Source organism: Eumetopias jubatus, unplaced genomic scaffold (assembly GCF_037043125.1).
Source record: "Eumetopias jubatus isolate StellerSeaLion01/CBP00866 unplaced genomic scaffold, mEumJub1_p1.0 scaffold_3, whole genome shotgun sequence".
Lineage (NCBI taxonomy): Eukaryota > Metazoa > Chordata > Mammalia > Carnivora > Otariidae > Eumetopias > Eumetopias jubatus.
In genome coordinates this window covers 104,456,297-104,475,329 of record NW_028274809.1, presented here as the reverse complement: position 1 = coordinate 104,475,329, position 19,033 = coordinate 104,456,297, and the positions used below count along the sequence as shown (strand labels likewise).

Here is a 19,033-nt window from a genome sequence, read left to right as displayed (position 1 = left end):
CTCCTGGTTCTCTACCTGGCCCAGGGCTCTGGCCAGGTTTATTGTCTGGTGGCTTTTTACTATGATCTTTGTGAAGAAAATAGATGCCTGGTAGGAACAGGAGATGATGAGCTATGGCACGGGAGTGAATTCTGAATTCTCCAAGGATATTTTCAGATAAACGTTATGTGCAGTCTCATCAATAGGAACTGAGACTACATACTTAAACATATTTATAGAATTTTGAATTACATCTACCTTTCACTTGGTATGAAGTTGGAGTATCTTCATTGTAATGGTTGCTACACCCATGCCCAACTCTTGGAACAAGTGGGACTCCTAACATTTTCTTAGGTATATCTTCTGATTTCTGAGCTAAATGCCTATCCATGCTTTCCCCAATATCTAGATTTCTCCCAGCATTCGCCATCTCCGTCTGCTTATTCATCTTCCCAGACTAAAATCAATTGGTAACTATTCAGTGGGGTCTAGCCAGTCCTCTTTGTCCCTCTACACGCTTGTATTCTACTTAGTATTAGAGTTCGAGTACCTACCTTAGGTCAGCAACGCTCAAAGCACCTAGCATTTATTTAGCAAACATTGAGTACCATCTCTGTTCCTCATACTGTGAGTCACTTACTGAACATTCAGCAAGGTTGCATTAATGAATGAATAAATGAATGGTATCTATAAATCCATCCAGGACCATTCACTGGTAACCAAAACCTGCAAAATCCAAATCTGACAAATTTTAAGCTAGTTCCTCTCTGTACTGATATATCTGATGCCTCATACCCTAGTTCCTCCAAAATCTTAAAGCAGCAAGTTTGTCCTATGCCAAAGGGTCAACCTTACATAAAAATTGGCTTCCTGAACCCTCCTAATGTTTTCAGTCTCCAAACTGAATTGTAGAGCCCAATTTAGCTTATATTCAACTTCTTATATACTTTCAGTCTCTTTGATTTTGGATGCTTCTCCTTTCCTCATTTACTGCCTTTCCTCTCTATTCAGACCTAATATTTCATCTTCCTTTTCCAAATCTGAGTAGAACCTTCCCTTCTTGGCTGTACTATGACTGCCTCCTTTATATCCCTTCTGGACACCCACTATCTTCTCACAAGCAACATGTATTAAAAGAACTCAATTTCTTTCCAGAAGAGCTACCATCTATGACAAAGCTGTGTACCAAAACCAGGCTTCCTCCCCATACTTGAGGCCACCATTGCTTAAGCTGGTGCTGACCCACTCCGTGGCAGGCACTGCATTGCTTTCTGGGGAATACAAAGACATGAATGAGACACAGTCCCTGACTTCAAAGACCTCACAGTATAAAGTGGATGGTGTGAATATAAAGAGTAATTACAACCGTGTGAAGAGCACTTAACCTTGGAAATCAGGACAGTCAAAGCATGAACCTGGGTACCAATCTCAAAGTGGGATGGTGTCAGAGAAGGCTTTCTCCAGCAGGTCACATTTGAAGTGAATCTTAAAAACAAAGGAGCATTGGGGCGCCTGGGTGGCTCAGTCAGTTAAGCATCTGCGTTCAGCTCAGGTCATGTTCCCAGGGTCCTGGGATTGAGTCCTGCGTCGGGCTCCCTGCTCAGCGGGGAGTCTGCTTCTCCCTCTCCCCACTTCTTCTGCTCTCCCTCTCACTATCTCTCTCTCTCTCAAATAAATAAATAAAATCTTTAAAAAAAAAAAAAAAAAAAAAACAAAGGAGCAATTCATTGTAGAAGGTGCGAGAGGGAGAAAGGTGCCTGATACATCTTTGAATCTTCACAAAGCATCCAACACACATGTCCAGCAAAAATGTGATGATTGAATGAAGGGTAAATCTATATCTGCCCCTAAACTTCCATTGCTACAATGCTAGCTCAAATAGGAGTTTATATCTCACAGTTATATTTCTGTAATGGCTTTTCTGCTTTTAGTATCTCTTCCTATGCCTCTCCACCATCCATCCTTTGGGTTTATATCTGATTAGTCTCACCACAGCATCACATTTTCCACGTGCAGCCCCAGCGCTTATACAATAAGTTCCAAACTTCATAGCCAAACATCCCAGGCCCCCATACTAAGACCCCAATCTACTTCTCCAAACATTGCTTTTCCACACAAACCATCCGCAAGAGTCAATTAAGTCTCCATCTTTTCCCCGAAGCGCATTGTGCAGTCCTTCAGAGGGTACAAAGGTCCTTAAAGAAGTTTATAGAGCAGAGGAATAGATCAGTGAGGAAAAGGACCAGTGGAGTCCAGGGAAGATTTTCAGGAACCCGAGGGCCAGAGCGTGACTGGACAGAGTAAAGGAAGAATTTGAAGGACCAGCACAAAGTGTTCTCTTTGTTTACCCAAATTATGTGGGACCCTTGAGTGTGCAAAACTGATCAAGGACGAAGTTTTGCAAATTTTCAGTACTTGGCACTTCTTAGCTTTTGTAAAATGCTGCAAAAGGGCATTTTTCCCTTTTTATATTTGTAGCTGTACTCCCTGCACCTGAAACAGCAAAGGCAGCATGAAAACACAAGTATAATAGAGGAGCAATATGTCAAGTATTTTCAACCATGTCAGGAATCACTGGAATTGAGAACAGGGGCTTCAGGTGTTATAGGCTTTGATGATTCATTCTGTCTTAGTGTCTGCCTTCTTGTTTGCCCCTAACAACCCCTCCATGCTGTTTCCTGCACCTTCACCTCTGTGAGCCTTAATTTTTCTGCCAGTTGCAACAACTCATTTGCAAATGTGGAACTTCAGCCTTTATTAATTCTTTCCTTTTCTGTTGTTCTATAATTGAATTACAGCATGGTCTGTAATCTGTCTCTTCATTCTCTGGCTTTCAGCATGGTGCAATCATTAAAATTGTTGGGTAGGAGATGGTTCATATTTTGTAGATCAGTGAATTCAATAAAGGCTTAACATGTGGGCACACACACACACACACACACGCACACATATACACACAGCAAATTTCTTTCCAGAGATTACTGTACAGCTCTTATGAAGACAATAAAGGAGGCAATAGACCCCAAACATCCCCAAACTCCGAGTCCCCATTGTACTTAATATTTATTCGTTCTATAATATTCAGTTCACTGTATTGTGCTTATATCCTTACCTTTAGCCCCCACCCCCTTCTCTTGACTGTGAGCTTCTGGAAGGTAAGGGATAAAACTCTCAGTACCAACCTCCTTAAGGTATGTCACAAATGCTTAATAAGTTTGGACTGACAGCTGCCTGTGTCATGGGATAGCTGCTCTTTGGAACTGAGGACTGGATATGATTTCATAAAAAATTCTAAAGCAGAGACCCCAAGCTCTTTATTTATAATCATCCTTTTCCCACATTCTTTAAGGTTTTGGGGAAACTCTAAATGATTTTAAGATATTTTGAGAAATAAAAGTTTCTCAAATCAGTAAAAGAAAGAAAAAGACCTAGAACCCATTCAATTCTATTTGGGCAAATGTATACTTTTACAGAGATGAATACCAAGAACAAACACTGAAAATGTGTCCGCATGGCCTTGTTGGTCTGCAGTATGTGTCACACACACACACACACACACACACACACACACACACACACATACACACACCTGGCACTGCACAAGACCCGCTGGGTCCCCCTGACAGCAATACTGGCTTTCCGCATGTCTGGTTGAGTTCAGGAGTGTACGCATGGAGCAGAGGAAAGCTCACCCTGGGCTAGATTCATGTCCTGGCCAGAAAGATATTACAAATATATCAAACTCATTAGTAATTAGGAATATGTAAATCTTAATAAAATGACATACTGATTCTACTTGTCAAACTGATTAAACAAACCCAGAACTGGTCAACATGGGAGGGCATGGGGCACTTTCGTGTCCTCTTGGTGGGAATGCATTTTTGAAAGGCAACTTGTACACACCCTTTAACCTATAACTACTCCAAGGAATTTTTCCCACAGAACTTCTCATGCAAATACATAAAAATGTGTCTTCAAAAATATCGATTGTGGGATGATTGAACATCAGAACACCATACACCAACACCAAGTCTGGATGTACATCAATAAAAAAAAGTTTCAATAATTCATAATGTACTCGTGTGAAGACTACTATAGAACTAGTAAAAAAGAAAGAAAAAGCCTTCACAGATACCCACATATTATTTTGCAAAACTCAGGTGACAGAACAATATGTGTAGAATGATATCTCTCTGTATTTGTGTGAGCATATATATTTCTCCATATATATTTCTGGAAGGGAATCCACTCAATTTTTTACAGTTGTTGATTGTAGTTATTATTGCAACATAGGTTTGAAGGAGAGGAAGACAATGTAGGCATTTTTATGTATTTCTTTATATGTTTAATGCCACTGAAAACATGGGGGAAGTTTCCGAAGATTTCCTATTATATATACATGTCTATATTGCTTTCTGAGTGAAAACCAATCCATAAATTGGCTGAACATTAGGGGTGCTTTAATTTCCGAGAAAATATCTGAATAATAATGTGATTAGGGCATTAGAAAATTTGATCTACTTTTTCAGTCCAAGTGTGTTAAGGCAATATGCCAGCACCCCAACTTCCAGAAGAGAGAGCCCTGGTAACAACATGATGGTGTCTGTTCCCTGTTTTCCTATTTCTGCAGCTATCATTTAGGCTCGGCTATAACTTCAAGGGTGGAAGGAAATCAATACCATTCAGAACTCCCCCAATGGGCTCGCTAGCTGGCTCCAGGGGCCACATTGTGGATACACAGATGTCTCTTCATCTCTTGCAGTCTTGGCAAATACCACTGATGATGCAAGCTACAAATCTTTAGATCATGCATGATTCCTCCAAATTTAATGTAAGGTTTTTTTAAAGACTTTATTTATTTATTTATTTATTTGAGAGAGAGAGAGAGAGAGAGAGAGAGAGCGAGCACAAGCAGAGGGAGTGGCAGGCAGAGTAAGAGGGAGAAGCAGGCTCCCCACTGAGCATGGAGCCTGATGCGGGGCTGGGTCCCACGACCCTGGGATCATGACCTGAGCTAAAGGCAGACGCTTAACCGACTGAGCCACCCAGATGCCCCTAATATAAAATTTTGATGACTGTAAACACAAATGATAATAATTCTGTAAGTTCAACCAAGACTTCAGAAAGACAGTGTATACAAAAAGTCGGAGGGTAAGACCAAAAAAAAAAAAAAAAAAAAAAACCAAAACCCTATGTTTAGGTATTTCATACATATAATTTTATTTTTTTATCCCAATCAGAGAAATGAGGTGTGTGTTTCCATTTTACAGTGTTAAACTACAAAAATTCAGCTGAGTAAATTCTGAAGATCTAATTGGCTTTAAAACTTAAGTCATGAATCAGGCAGTATCTCACCCAAAAAGTAGAGGGAGCTCCAAAGGGCCACAGAAAAGGAAAGACTTTTAAAGGTAGAGAGGGAGTGGAACAATGGAAATTCTTAGCAAAGATACATTGTTTCAGACAAAGTCCCCCTAAAATAACAGAAAGGAGTCTCGGTAAATTTCCTAGTGCTGCCCTGGAAATTCCCATGTTGACTAAAGGTTAGGTTAAAACTACAGTTAGGGTAGGTATTTTTTTTTTTTTTTTTAGATTAGGAATTTGTGGAAGTTTTCTTCCTTTTTTTTAAAGATTTTATTTATTCATTTGAGACAGAGATACAGAGAGAGAGACAGAGAGAGCATGAGCAGGGAGAGAGGCAGAGGGAGAGGGAGAAGCAGGTTCCCCGCTGAGCCGGGAGCCCGATGTGGGGCTTGATCCCAGGACCCTGGGATCATGACCTGAGCCGAAGGCAGACGCTTAACCATCTGCGCCACCCAGATGCCCCTAGGGTAGGGATTAAATCTTGGTTTACTGACTTGGGCCCTTAATCTACAGGATGCCATTTTGGGCCTGCAGTTTTCTTTTTAACAATAGAGAAGGAAGTTGAGGCTGAGAAGAATCCCCAAATCACACAGTTCGTAAGTACCAGGATTGGAATCTAGGCTTGTCTGACCCCAAAACCTGGATAGTTTCCTCTAGAACATGTTGCCTTTCAAGGCATTATGATTTGGTGAAGGAAGCTGGGGAACTTGCCTTTTCAGTCTCCAGGCATTTCTCTTAGAACCACCAATTTTGATTTCAGTCACCTGTGTGTTTCTCACTGGACGGCCAGGACCTCCACCTGTCTTGGTTGTAATTAAGCTGGGCTGATTCTCAGAGTTTCCACCTCTGGGCTATAGAATTCCAAATATCAGGCATTGTTGTTGTGGGGAAGTAACTGGTTAATGAGAACGCAACTAGGCACAGCCTCAGCCAACCCAAAGTACTGGCTAAAAACAACTTAGAAGCAGACAAAAGATTGTCCAAATGTGGATATATATGAACATCTTTCAGCGATTGACCCAAACCCATGAAATCCTCTGTACATTCTTGAGTTTCCTGCCATCCAGGCCAGTGAGGCTATCTATTCTGGCAGGTGGAGCCATACCGTAGTTTGAACACTGGACAAAACTCAGGTTGGATTTTGAAAACCTGGCTTGGAACCCAATCTCCTTATTTCTTATAATGGCTAAGTATGACTTAGACCCCTTTAACCTCAGTTGCTTACCTGTAAAATGGGGATGATAGGTAATACTGCCACAAAGAGTTTGCAGATGGAGATGTTTATCTTAAAATCCTTACACAATATACTCATCCACAAATGAATTCACAAAATGGGTCCCAGACAGTTCTGAGTGCCTCCTAGGTGCCTTGACGTATGTCTGGGGAAGTTCATTCCCAGGTTACTGGGGACACACAGACATGGGGGTAGGGAGGGTTGGGGGAGCAAGCAACAGGGGAAAAAGCAATTGCAAATATGTTTGGCCCATAATACCTGATCATTAAATAATGGTTGTTATGACTTCCTTCATAACGCATAAAATCCTTAGTGAGACAAATAAACATCTAACCATGATGGCCATGTGGCATTTTTCCATGAGGTAGGGGCAGGAAGCAATGGGGGCTTGATTTCAACTTTTTTTAATTTTGACACTTTAACAAGATTTTCAAGAAGGAATTATTTTTAAAGTAGTTTAGCTTCAGGTTTTAACTAAGAAATTCTACCAGCCAAGGCCTTCATTCATATTCACCAAGACCTTGCCAGAATGACTTTTCCGATTTTGGTGAAAAGACAGTTGAAGGAAAACCGGCCCCAGTGACACAGGGCCACTTTGCTCAAGTGAAAATTAAATCCAATCTCCAACCTACACAAAATACATGCTATGTTTGCAATATTGTTTTATCTGTGGTGGGTTTATATAAAAAGTAAACAAGATATTTTACAATCCATATGTAATGATGTGCTTATACAATTAGAGATTTTTATGAATCGTCTTCATTATGCATTTAAACAGTTCGTAAAAGTTATGAGTCCAATGTATTCACCCCTTTTTGTTGTTATAAACCTTTAACTGCAAAGGCACTGAGAACAAAGGAACAAAAATGTGCATATTCTGGCGGCTTCACACCAGCCCCTGCTTCAATTATGCATGAATTAACAGAAATGAATTTGCAGCGTTTTATTTCTTGGTGTAATGGAGCTCAAGTATTTCATAAAGTGTAACCATACAGCAAATTCTGGGCTCATTTTAGAATAATTAGCACATTGATGTTACTTGTGTAGTTAAAAGGAAATGTTAAAATTTTCCCATTGTAAGCATTTTTTCGAAGGCTCACTCTGTTCTCTAAAGTGAGCAATCTCTCACTCAGGAGAAAGCTGGAAGCTCCATCTTCCCTGCATTTCATCTTCTTCCTCTTATACCTCGATTAAAATACTAGTGCTTATTCAGACAAGTCTTAATTATGGGCCCGGAGCCAGTGGAAGAACCAGCATAGATGAAGTAGGTAATTTTTTTAAATGATGCATGTGCCTCAAGTTGGTCCAGCTCCATCCTTTGAATAATTAAGGCTGAGCTAAGGGAGACCTAAAATCTGTACATTCAAGTGTCTTCATTTAACATGCTCACCAAAATTTGACATTCTCACATCTCTTTCCCCCACCCCTTCGGTAAAAAGGAAAGTCACGCTCTCTGGAGAAGGAAGGAACTCACATTGACAGAGTTTCTGAGCTCTGTCAGACCCACTATGACATGAGGTAGATCACAGTGCTTGTTCTCTAAATGTTCACACAGTTCTCTGAGGTCAGCAAGGAGCGTGATCATCCCTGTTTTGCAAATGAGGAAAGTAAGGCTCAAGAATGTTAAGTAAGCTTCCCAAAGTCACACAACCCTACCAGGGCAAAGGGAGGATTTCATTCAAGTTGGTCAAAGTCCAGACTTCAGTTTTGCTCTATCTGTCCCAGCCCAAGGCGACTGACAATTTAAGGAGACAGAGGCAATTTGAGTATGTTCAACACAAATCGCAAAAGGAAATTCATTGATTTTAATTTAATTTACTAATGTTACACATCGTGCAGAAGGTTGTTAGAGTTGCTAACAAAGCTGCAACCTCCTAACTCTGGGGAATATTAGCAGGAGGTGGTGGAGGACTTCAGGGCCAGAAAACAGAGGGGAGGCCAAGGGGAAACTGGCAAAGCCCTGGGAGCTGCTCTCTATTATTGCTGAGACCTGATAACGAGATTTGCACTCTAAATTGTTTTGACCTGGTAGACAGAGCTTTCCAGATAAGATTTGGATGTATGAAGCTATAGCAAACAAAAGAAAAGGTGAGGAAGAAATTATGTGATTGTTTTTAATATCCATGGACAAGCATTTACTGAATGACCACATGACAAAACTATTCTGGGCCTGGGGAATAAAATTTTGAAATACTTGGAGGAATCCTGTACTTACCAAGCTAGACGAAGCCTGAGAGACAGACAAGGAAAGTAGATACTTTACAATCTAATGAGACATATGTATGGCAGGCATCTAATGATGGATGGCAGGGCCAGCAATTTTGTGTTGTTCACTGAGGTAACCCCAACACCTAGTACCTCGCACAAAATGGGTGCTCAATACATACTGAACAAAAGAGAGCTAGGGAGCATCTAGGAGGCACATTGCCTGCAGATTTGGCAGTGGGTGGTTCAGGAGTGAATGTTTCTGAGAGGGAGCGCTATCTAAAGAAAAACCAGGAAGAGAAGTAGTCTGGTGTTAAAGGATGGCTGTGAGGACAGAATTTGCAAAGCTCAGCCAGAGATAAGTGACGTCCCCTTTCTTGGGAAAGAAAATACTTCCACAGTCTTGGTATACAGGCTGTGGGGGCCAAGTGCAGAGACTGAACAGAGAGGCAGAGAGTGCAGCAAATGCTTTTAGCAAGGAGTGTGGCCTTTGGAAACCCTCTGGGGTAGATCACTGGGTCTCTGTGCTGAGAAAAATCTAGGGGACTAAAGCAGGACTTTTCAAAGTACATTCCAAGGATTCTTTTCTTAAGTAAATTTAGAAAATTCTGGGATATTAAAAGTTCTGTGTGTGTGTTTTTTTTTTAAATTTCCTATAGGATATGTTTTATAAATCCATCAAATGAAAATACTGCATGTATTGTTTTCAAGTTTATTTGACCACAATTAGTAACTTCAGAAATCAGTTTGGGAAACACTGGACTAGTGTTGCATAAGATCAGCTATGATGCTCAAATCTTGCCCCACTCACTGGTCCAATCTGGAACTCATTCACCCATCGAGGTGGTTATCTATGGAGGTTATCTACTATGGTTAGGAAGAGCTCTGGACACACAGATGCCCATAAATGATACATTGTTCTATTACACTCTGCTGTGGGTAAATTTCCATAGCTTGGTTTGAGCTACAGATTTCCACTTATCCACTTCTACTGGTTTCAGATGTTACTGGGAATAGATTGGCCAACCCTACTCCATATTGCTGGAATCCCACCTCTGTTCCTAATTCTTACAAAGTATCCTTTCAAAGGACTAGAACTTGCTTCTGTATGCTCTTGGAATGTACTTTTCACCACGGGTCCCCACTTCCTGCTTTTACAGAATATCCTTCCATTGTGCATACTCTTCTTGTGCTGAGTCCCCTGTAGAATTGAGCCTCGTCATAAATCAAATGATTGTGAATCACAACCAAACTTACTGCCTATCTCTGAATCACACTGCTTATAAAACCACTGACCGTCAACCTTGGAGTCTGGCCCTTCAGTGAAATCAGAAATCTCAACTCTGGTCTTCCCAGTCTGGCTTTATTCTCTTTCACCTCCAACGCCCACCATGTTGTCAAAAGCTATCCCGCTTTGAAGCTAAAACACCCTGAACAAGCAGAAGAGAGAAAAGAGGCACAAATAATTACTAACGTTGCAACAGTGTTATTGCAAACAAACAAATGTAGTTTGTTTTCAAAATGCAACGGGCTTGACAAATTACTACATTTGTTTTTATACATTTTTTGACTCTCATTTATTTTATTCCTTGCATATTATTGCCACTGGGTGGCCAATTTCCACAGGGGGGTGATGACAACCCCATTGTCTTCACATTCAAATTGCCTTTTCATTAGATGAGTGTCACTTTCCTGGGTGCTTCCATAGTAGCTGACTTCGCTCTCTTCAGTCACAGATGGTGATCTTCATCTCTTATCTTCCCTATTGAAAGCTCTTTATACTCCTTATTCATCAGATTTCTTTAAGTAGGTTTTAGATAAGCTTCAAGGCCACATTTTGGGCATCTGATAAAAATGTCCTCAAGGGCTTGCTTTTTGTTAAATTCCTGTTAAGTCTAATAAATATTGAGATTATTGCTAGAGTGTTGGTTTCTTTAGCCACATTTAATTTAAAATTCACAGACACGCACACTCCTACATACTCACATACACAGTTTCTCATTACCGCTCTCATGCTTGCTCAAGTGTATTTGTTTTCGTTTTTGTTTTGCAAAATTCTCTAGGCCTAAATTGCCAGCAATGACTTGTATAAGAATGTAAGACTTTATTTCTGGACCCTGAATCCTATAACATAAGCCTTTCTTAGGCTATTCCTTTTTGAGTTATTGTTTCAGTGGCTTCTCTGGGGATTACAAATTAACATGTTGATTTATAGCAATTTAATTCAGATTAACATGGATTTACTTTCAGTATTATATAAAAAGTTTGTTCTTACATAGGTCTATTCTCCTCTTCTTTGTTCTTTATAGTCATACAATGTACATCTTTGCCCACCAACACATAGAATTTATACAGTTGTTTTTAAAATTGGGTAGGAGAGGAAAATGGGTTACAAACATAAAAATACATCAATACTCTCTTTTTCATACACCTACGTATGCAATTAAACCGGTGCTATTTTATTTCTTCATGGGAATCCCAGTTACTATTCAGCATTCTTTCACTTCAGCTTAAAGGACCCCTTTCATATTTCTTTTAGAATGCATTTTCTAGCCACAGTGTATCTGTTTCTGTTTACCTACGAATGTTTTAATTTCTTGTTAATGTTTCAAGGCCGACATTGCTGGATATAGAACTCCTAGGTGAGACAGGGGAGTGAGTGGGGAGTCGGTGCTTCACTTAAGCTTCTAGGCCATGTGCTCTAGCCTAGACTTTTGCCAGAAATCTTCACAAAAATTACTATTCCAGATTCTCACTATGGTATTGTCCCTTCTGTTTGCTACTATCTCTGGAATCCAGAAGGGAGGAAAGCTGATGACCAAGGTAGAATTTGGAAATTTTTGGGTTCCTGGTCATAAGACCATGAGGATAGCACCAAAACCCTGTCTTAAACTACTCACAGTTTCGAGTTTGGCAGCCACGGGAAAACATTGCTATTGCAAGCTGCCATAACACCACACAGGACAGAATTTAATTTTTCAGTAAATCAACTATAGTGAATATAGGCAGACCATTACATAAATCTTCAGCTTTAGAGTCCATTGAAATGGCCGCCAAAACTTGAGCATGCCCAGATGTATAAGCACTTGCTGCACACTAAAACAAACACAGCTATTGAACTCAATAACTAAAACACATCTCCAAAGTCTGTCAAGAAAGAAATAAATCTGTTAATCCTACGTATAAATCAAATAAGCAAGTTCATGTTAGTGTAAGACTGTAGAGCATATGTGGACAATTACATGTAGTTGATTTGTGTAAATTGGAACTAGAAGAACTATAAGATTCAATAAACATTGGCTTAATAATGAGAATGTCTATACAGCATTTCTTATTTCATCATTTTGACCTCCATAGCTATGTATTCAAAGAGGTAATGTAGTAAACAACTCTTTTGACTCTTCTGTCTGTCAATGAATTGGCAATTCCATAGAGAGGAAAAATTATTCAGTGACATTATCTTTCTTTAATTCATGTAATAAAATGATAAAATGGGCGTTATATTCTGTTTGAGGTTCAAATCATTTAAGGAATTTGTCTAATTTTACAGAGTTGGTTAAGTGTCAGAAATCAAAGCCCTGTTGTCTTGCTCTTTCTGCGAAACCATACAACTCCCTGCTATTCCAGAGAGAGGTTTGGGAAGGGGGGAGTGAAGGGGGAGAATACTCTGCTTGAGTATTCTCAAAAGAACTATGCTTACATCAGCACCCTCATATTCCTTCAGAAGATAGGTGCATTTACTCTTTTCCTGAGAGGAGGAAACTGGAAAGGGATGTGGGTGGGTAATCTGACTGGGAAAAGCCTTACTGCCCCGAAAGCTAGTAAGGGTGCACAAGATTTCTATGTGTAAGACAAGTTGCATCTTGCCTTTTGGTGCTTATTTCACAAATAAATAGAACTGCCACAGTCCTTCGGAACTTCTGGCCTGCACTTTGGCTAGCCAGGATCTGCGCTTTCTGGCCCAGCTTCTTCACGGCCCCTTATTGGGCCTTTTCTTTAAATGGAGAGGGACAGAAAATAGGCAGTATGGACCTCAGATGGAAGTCGTGCTTTCTAGCCATCTTTATTTCAATAAAGCTGATATCACTACCCTCTTTTGGCCATCAGTTATTTGAAGGTATCCTTCCAATATTTTAAACTCAAAAGAAAGATGGGTGTTGGGACGCCCAACTCCAACAAACCAGAGGTCATCTTCTCAGAATGTTTGGTGCTCTAAGACCATCTGCAACTTTAAAGCCATGGGTGCTAATTTGCCAATACTTATAAAGAACATTGAAAGGTTTACATTTCTGGAATTCTAGATTTCCTTTCAATTACTGATAGCAAATGAATGTGTTAAAAGCACTAAGAACAACCTCTAACATATATGTGTGAAATGAGTGAATGAGGAAGCATGGTGAAAAGCAGACCAGGATTGATGCACAAAAACGTTTACCAGAGCATCATGTACTGAGATAAAAACCATTGGAAATAAAGGTCTTAAAAGCAGAACACTAGTAGGCCTTATGAGTAACATCTTATCTATATAATAAAATACACAGCCAAGGATTTGTGGTTATTAAAATATAATGATGTTAGAAAATGGACTTGATACAATACAACCAAACAAAATTGTATATAAAATTACTTTAATTACCCTTATGGGAAAAGCATAAGCATATTGGAGAAGATTCTGAGAAGTTGGAAATCTGAGTTCACATTTCCCACTCCCCCCTTCCCAAACCTCTCTCTGGAATAGCAATTATCAAATGGAACTCTTAGCAGACAGAGCGGCAGCAGATGGCCAGATAGGGTGTTTGTTCACTGCAATGGGTTGCTTTGATCAGGGGATTAAAAGGCCAAAACCCAGCCAAGGTTCTTCCCACTAAGTCATTCACTCTGAAGAGTACTGCATTCAAGTGGGGTGGGAGTGGGGGGACACCTTTGCCTTACTGACACCAAGTGGAGGTGGGTGGCAGACACACAGGGTGCTGTGACTTGAGTAGTTGCACCAATCGAGAGATCCTGACTGTCCCGAGGTTGACATGCAGGATTGCAGCTGTAGGTCTTCATTTTCCTTTCCGCCTGGTGACCGCTGATGAATCAGCATTACCTCTAGAAGAGCAGGTTTGCTTTCTGTAAACTCTGTGGCTCAAACACAATTCAACTTCCTTCTTTGACAGGCATGGGCTTAATTGGTTGGAAAGGTAAAGATGTGATATATCAAGAAGCAATGCGATCAAAATCAACTAGTCGTGATATAGTTGGCTGCACATAACAATCAGCAGGATCCATTTTCCCACCCTTACTTGTCTGGGGTAAAGTTGGGGAAATAAGGTACTGTTGCCTGGTGCTTGAATGGATTCTGCCTACATGGCTCCCATCATTTTTGTACAATTTATATTTTTTAGTTTCTTTGGCAAGTGAAATGATACAAATTAGTCTACTCAAAAGACCCTTATATCTTGTCCATTGGTGAGTTCAAGCAGTCAGTAGGACTGTGACCTAAGAATCTTTATCAATCTTTTGAGGAGATTTGAGAGAAAAGACCTCATGACTGCATTCTTGTGGAATATCACAGGTATGCTCGGGACCCATATAATATTCATACGGCAAAATCGTATAGCAATTTCCTACCCCTTATTTTTTTTTTAAGATTTTATTTATTTATGTCACAGAGAGAGACACAGCGAGAGAGGGAACACAAGCAGGGGGAGTGGGAGAGGGAGAAGCAGGCTTCCCGCTGAGCAGGGAGCCCGATGTGGGGCTTGATCAGGACCTGAGCTGTAGGCAGACGCTTAATGACTGAGCCACTCAGGTGGCCCTCCTACCCCTTATTTTGACACCAGGAAAAGCAAGCAAAGAGCTGCACACAAAAATAATAAATGTACTTCATAGGGTGCTGTGACTTGAGTGGTTGTACCAATCAAGTAGGGAGAAACCAAGGATGGCAGAGAACATAGCTGGGGAATGTGACTTGTCACCTGCCAAGCTCTGAATGATGATCTAGAACCTGGCTAGCTGCCAATTTAATAAGTACATACAAATATCCATCCAATCTGGCACACAAAAGGCACAATATCCATTCTGGACAGCTTTGAGACAATATCTCATAATTTTTAAGAAGTACATACCTCACACCATTAGTTAGCTGCATTAGAGAAATTCTCAAAATATTTGCATAAGGAGAGATGTAGCACATTATTTTCAGAATTGTTGGCATCAGGAAATAATCATAAAAAATAAAAATGTCCACCAGTAGTGGAAAAATAATTAAGTTGTTGCTGTTCTTTTAATATATCAGTTCAAAATAATAAATTAAACTGGCAAGTGTAGATAAATGAATTAGATATACATGTGTCAACATTGATCTATCATAAACGTAACACTGTGTGAAAAGTTGCAAAAGGACATATTGTATGATGTCAGTTATGAATATTTTAAAAACACATAAAATAGTACTAGATACTCTTTACAGATATAAATATATGGTGTAAAGAATAACACAGCTACAGAAGGCCACATACCAACCTCAGTAAAATAGTTACTTTTGGGAGGAAGGACAGGAATGGAAAGAAGAGGGATTTCAATCATACCTGGAACATTTATTCCTATAAACAAAAATAACATGAAACAATTACAGCAAAATGTTAACATTTTATAAATCAGAGCAGTGAACTTGAATTATTTTTATATTACTGTCTTTCTTTTTTTATATGGTTGAAATGATTCAAGATGAAAACAAATCTAAATATCATAAGAGTTATTCAATGGTATGGTTGCCCTCAGTAGCTTATCACGGTTTCAGTGTTAAAGCCATACACAAGACACTTGCTTTGGGTTTTTTTCTCCACATATAGACAGATTCAGTATCTCCATTGCTCCCCCTCTTGGAAGGCAGTGTGTTATGGTAGAAGTCATGTGGAAATCAGAGAGGCTTCATGGCACTAATTCCTTGGATTGTTTTTAATTACGGGGAAAAAATTGTTGCACAAAACATGGGGTCCGTCTCCTAATAGGTGTTAATTCCTTACCTTTTCCAATACTCACTTTCTAGATGGCCAAGCAGATCTTGAGAACAAGCTACCCATACCTGTTTTTCAGGCTGTGGTGCCCCTATATGGAATGTTTTCCTTTATTTTTCTGTGCTGTGGAAGTTTGAGGGCTGTACAATGTTAAGCAGTCTTTAAATAATTCAAATCCATTTTCTTCCTTCCTTCCTTCCTTCCTTCCTTCCTTCCTTCCTTCCTTCCTTCCTTCCTTCCTTTCTTCCTCCCTCCCTCTTTCCCTTCCTCCCTTCCTCCCTTCTTTCCTTCCTTCCATCTTTTCTTCTTTCTTTCCTTCCTTCTTTTTGTCTTTCCAATTACCTACAGTACTCATTTCAGCATTTAATCCCTCACTTCCCCATTGTTGCTGTATAAGCATCCCATGCCCTGCCTCATAATGTGTCCTTGGAAAAGTCAATATGCCTCACTAACACTCAGTTTCTTGTCCTTTAAATAGAGGTGTAAAAGATCATTCAGTTTCTAAGGGACTTTTGGCACTAATATTTTACAATTTCAGAATCCTATTAGTATATAAATTGTCTTCTGAAATAGAAAGGGATATTACAATGTTACTTTCACATTCCACAGAGCTACTGCCTATCTGGAGTGTCAGGTGAGAAAGAGAGAGATAAAACTACAATCCCCTAGAAATCTCTCAAAATTTATTTGATAGAAAAGGGTGTTTTCAGTTTAAACAAGCCTATTCTATGTTGCAGTGTGAATTTAACTGGGGGATAACTGAAAAATATACTTATGATAAACATACACTTACTATTTGAAGAACAAATACCATAAATACATATGTGATAGTAAAGAAATAGAAGAGATGAGCAAGGAATCCTTCCAGGCAAGATCTACTGTTAACAAGGGGCACAAGGTATGTCTGTTAACTCTGGGTCATGGCCTTTGTGCATTGAAGTTTAATTTTAGAATGCTGCTGTATTATCAACATAAAAAAGATTTCTGTTTTTAAGTGTAACTAAGTTAAAGACAAACTGTTTCTTGTTTATTGGTATTAGCTATATTGGGTTTGAATTCAAAGATTATTTTTGTTACCTCTTCCATTCTTTATTATTTTTTTATTTTTTCAAGATTTATTTATTTATTTTGAGAAAGTGAGAATGAGAGAGAGAGAGAGAGTACATGAGAGGTGGGAGGGTTAGAGGGAGAAGCAGGCTCCTCGCCGAGCAGGGAGCCCAATGCGGGACTCAATCCTGGGACTCCAGGATCATGACCTGAGCCAAAGGCAGTCGCTTAACCAACTGAGCCACCCAGGCGCCCACCTCTTCCATTCTTTAAACCTTCTTGAAATCTGTATACTAGAAAAGAAGAGCTTATCAAAGCAAAAACATTTTACTTTTTTATTTTATTTTTAAAGATTTTATTTATTTATTTATGTAAGAGAAAGAGAGCACAGGAGGGGATGAGGGGCAAAGGGAGGGGAGAGGGAGAAGCAGACTCCCCACTGAGCAGGGAGCCCAACCCAGGGCTCGTTCCCAGGACCCTGGGATCACCAGCTGAGCCAAAGAAAGACACTTAACTGACTGAACCACCCAAATGCCCCAAAGTGAGAGCGTTTTAATATGCTTTTGGATATCATTAAATTGAGTCAGCTGTTAAATGGCAGATCTTAATTGTAAAACTTTTTAAAAAGTTTGCTAATAGGTTCATCTGACACCAGCCATCTCCGCCATGCTGCCTATGTTCGACCCCAATGAGATCAAAGTCGTGTATCTGAGGTGCACCAGTGGCGAAGTCGGTGCCACATCTGCCCTGGCCCCAAAGATTGGCCCACTGGGTCTGTCTCCAAAAAGGTTGGTGATGACATCACCAAGGCAACCAGTGATTGGAAGGGTCTAAGGATTACAGTGAAACTGACCATTCGGAACAGATAGGCCCAGATTGAAGTGGTACCTTCTGCCTCTGCCCTGATTATCAAATCCCTCAAGGAACCACCAAGAGACAGAAAGAAGCAGAAAAACATTAAACACAGTGGAAATATCACTTTTGATGAGATTGTCAATATTGCCCAACAGATGAGACACCAATCTTTAGCCAGAGAACTCTGGGAATCATTAAAGAAATCCTGGGGACTGCCCAGTCTGTGGGCTGCAATGTTGATGGCTGCCACTCTCATGACATCATAGATGACATCAACAGTGGTGCAGTGGAATGCCCAGCTAGTGAACTACAAAGGAGAATGTTTCAATAAAGGATCATTTGACAACCAAAAAAAAAAAAAAAAAAAAAGACAGTTTGCTAATCACTTAGCATTATGCCCTCTAGGCCCAACCATGTTGTTGCAAATGCAATATTTTATTTTTTTATGGCTGAGTAATATTCCTGTGTGTGTGTGTGTGTGTGTGTGTGTGTGTGTGTGCATACCACATATTCTTTATCCATTCACTTATGGATGGATGCTTGTGTTGCTTCCATATCTCGGCTATTATAAATAATGCTGCAATAAACATAGGGGTATATATATCTTCTCAAATTAGCGTTTTCATTTTCTTTTGGTAAGTACACAGTAGTGGAATTATTGGATCATATGGCAATCCTATTGATTTTTTAATTTTTTGAGGAAACTCCAACCTGTTTTCCACAGTGTCTACACCAATTTGCATTCCCACTAATAGTGCATAAGGGTTCCTTTTCCTCCACATTCTCATTAAAACTTGTTATTTTTTGTGTTTTTGATTTTAGCCATTCTGACAGGTGTGAGATGATATCTCATTGTGATTTTAATTTGCATATCCCCTAATGATCAGTGATATTGAGCATCTTTTCATGTATCTGTTGGCCATTTGTATGTCTTTGGAAAAATTTCTATTCAGAAACTCTGTCCATTTTCTTTTTTTTTAAAGATTTTTTTTATTTATTTGACAGAGAGAGACACAGCGAGAGAGGGAACACAAGCAGGGGGAGTAGAGAGGGAGAAGCAGGCTTCCCGCTGAGCAGGGAGCCCAATGCAGGGCTCGATCCCAGGACCCAGGATCATGACCCGAGCCAAAGGCAGACACTCAACGACTGAGCCACCCAGGCACCCCTGTCCATTTTCTAATTAGAGTGTTTGGCTTTTTAGTGTTGAGTTACATAAATTCTTTATATATTTTGGGTACTAACCCCTTATTGGGTATATAACTTGCAAATATCTTCTCCCATTCTGTAGGTTGTCTTTTTGTTCTGTTATTGTACACCTAAAACTAAAATAACACTGTATGTTAATTAT

The 19,033-nt window shown here is 39.8% G+C and overlaps 1 pseudogene; it reads left to right on the top strand.

Moving 5' to 3' along the window:
• Positions 1-16,630: 16,630 nt before the first annotated feature.
• Positions 16,631-18,016, top strand: LOC148164728 (large ribosomal subunit protein uL11 pseudogene; annotated as a pseudogene).
• The last annotated feature ends 1,017 nt before the right edge of the window (positions 18,017-19,033 follow it).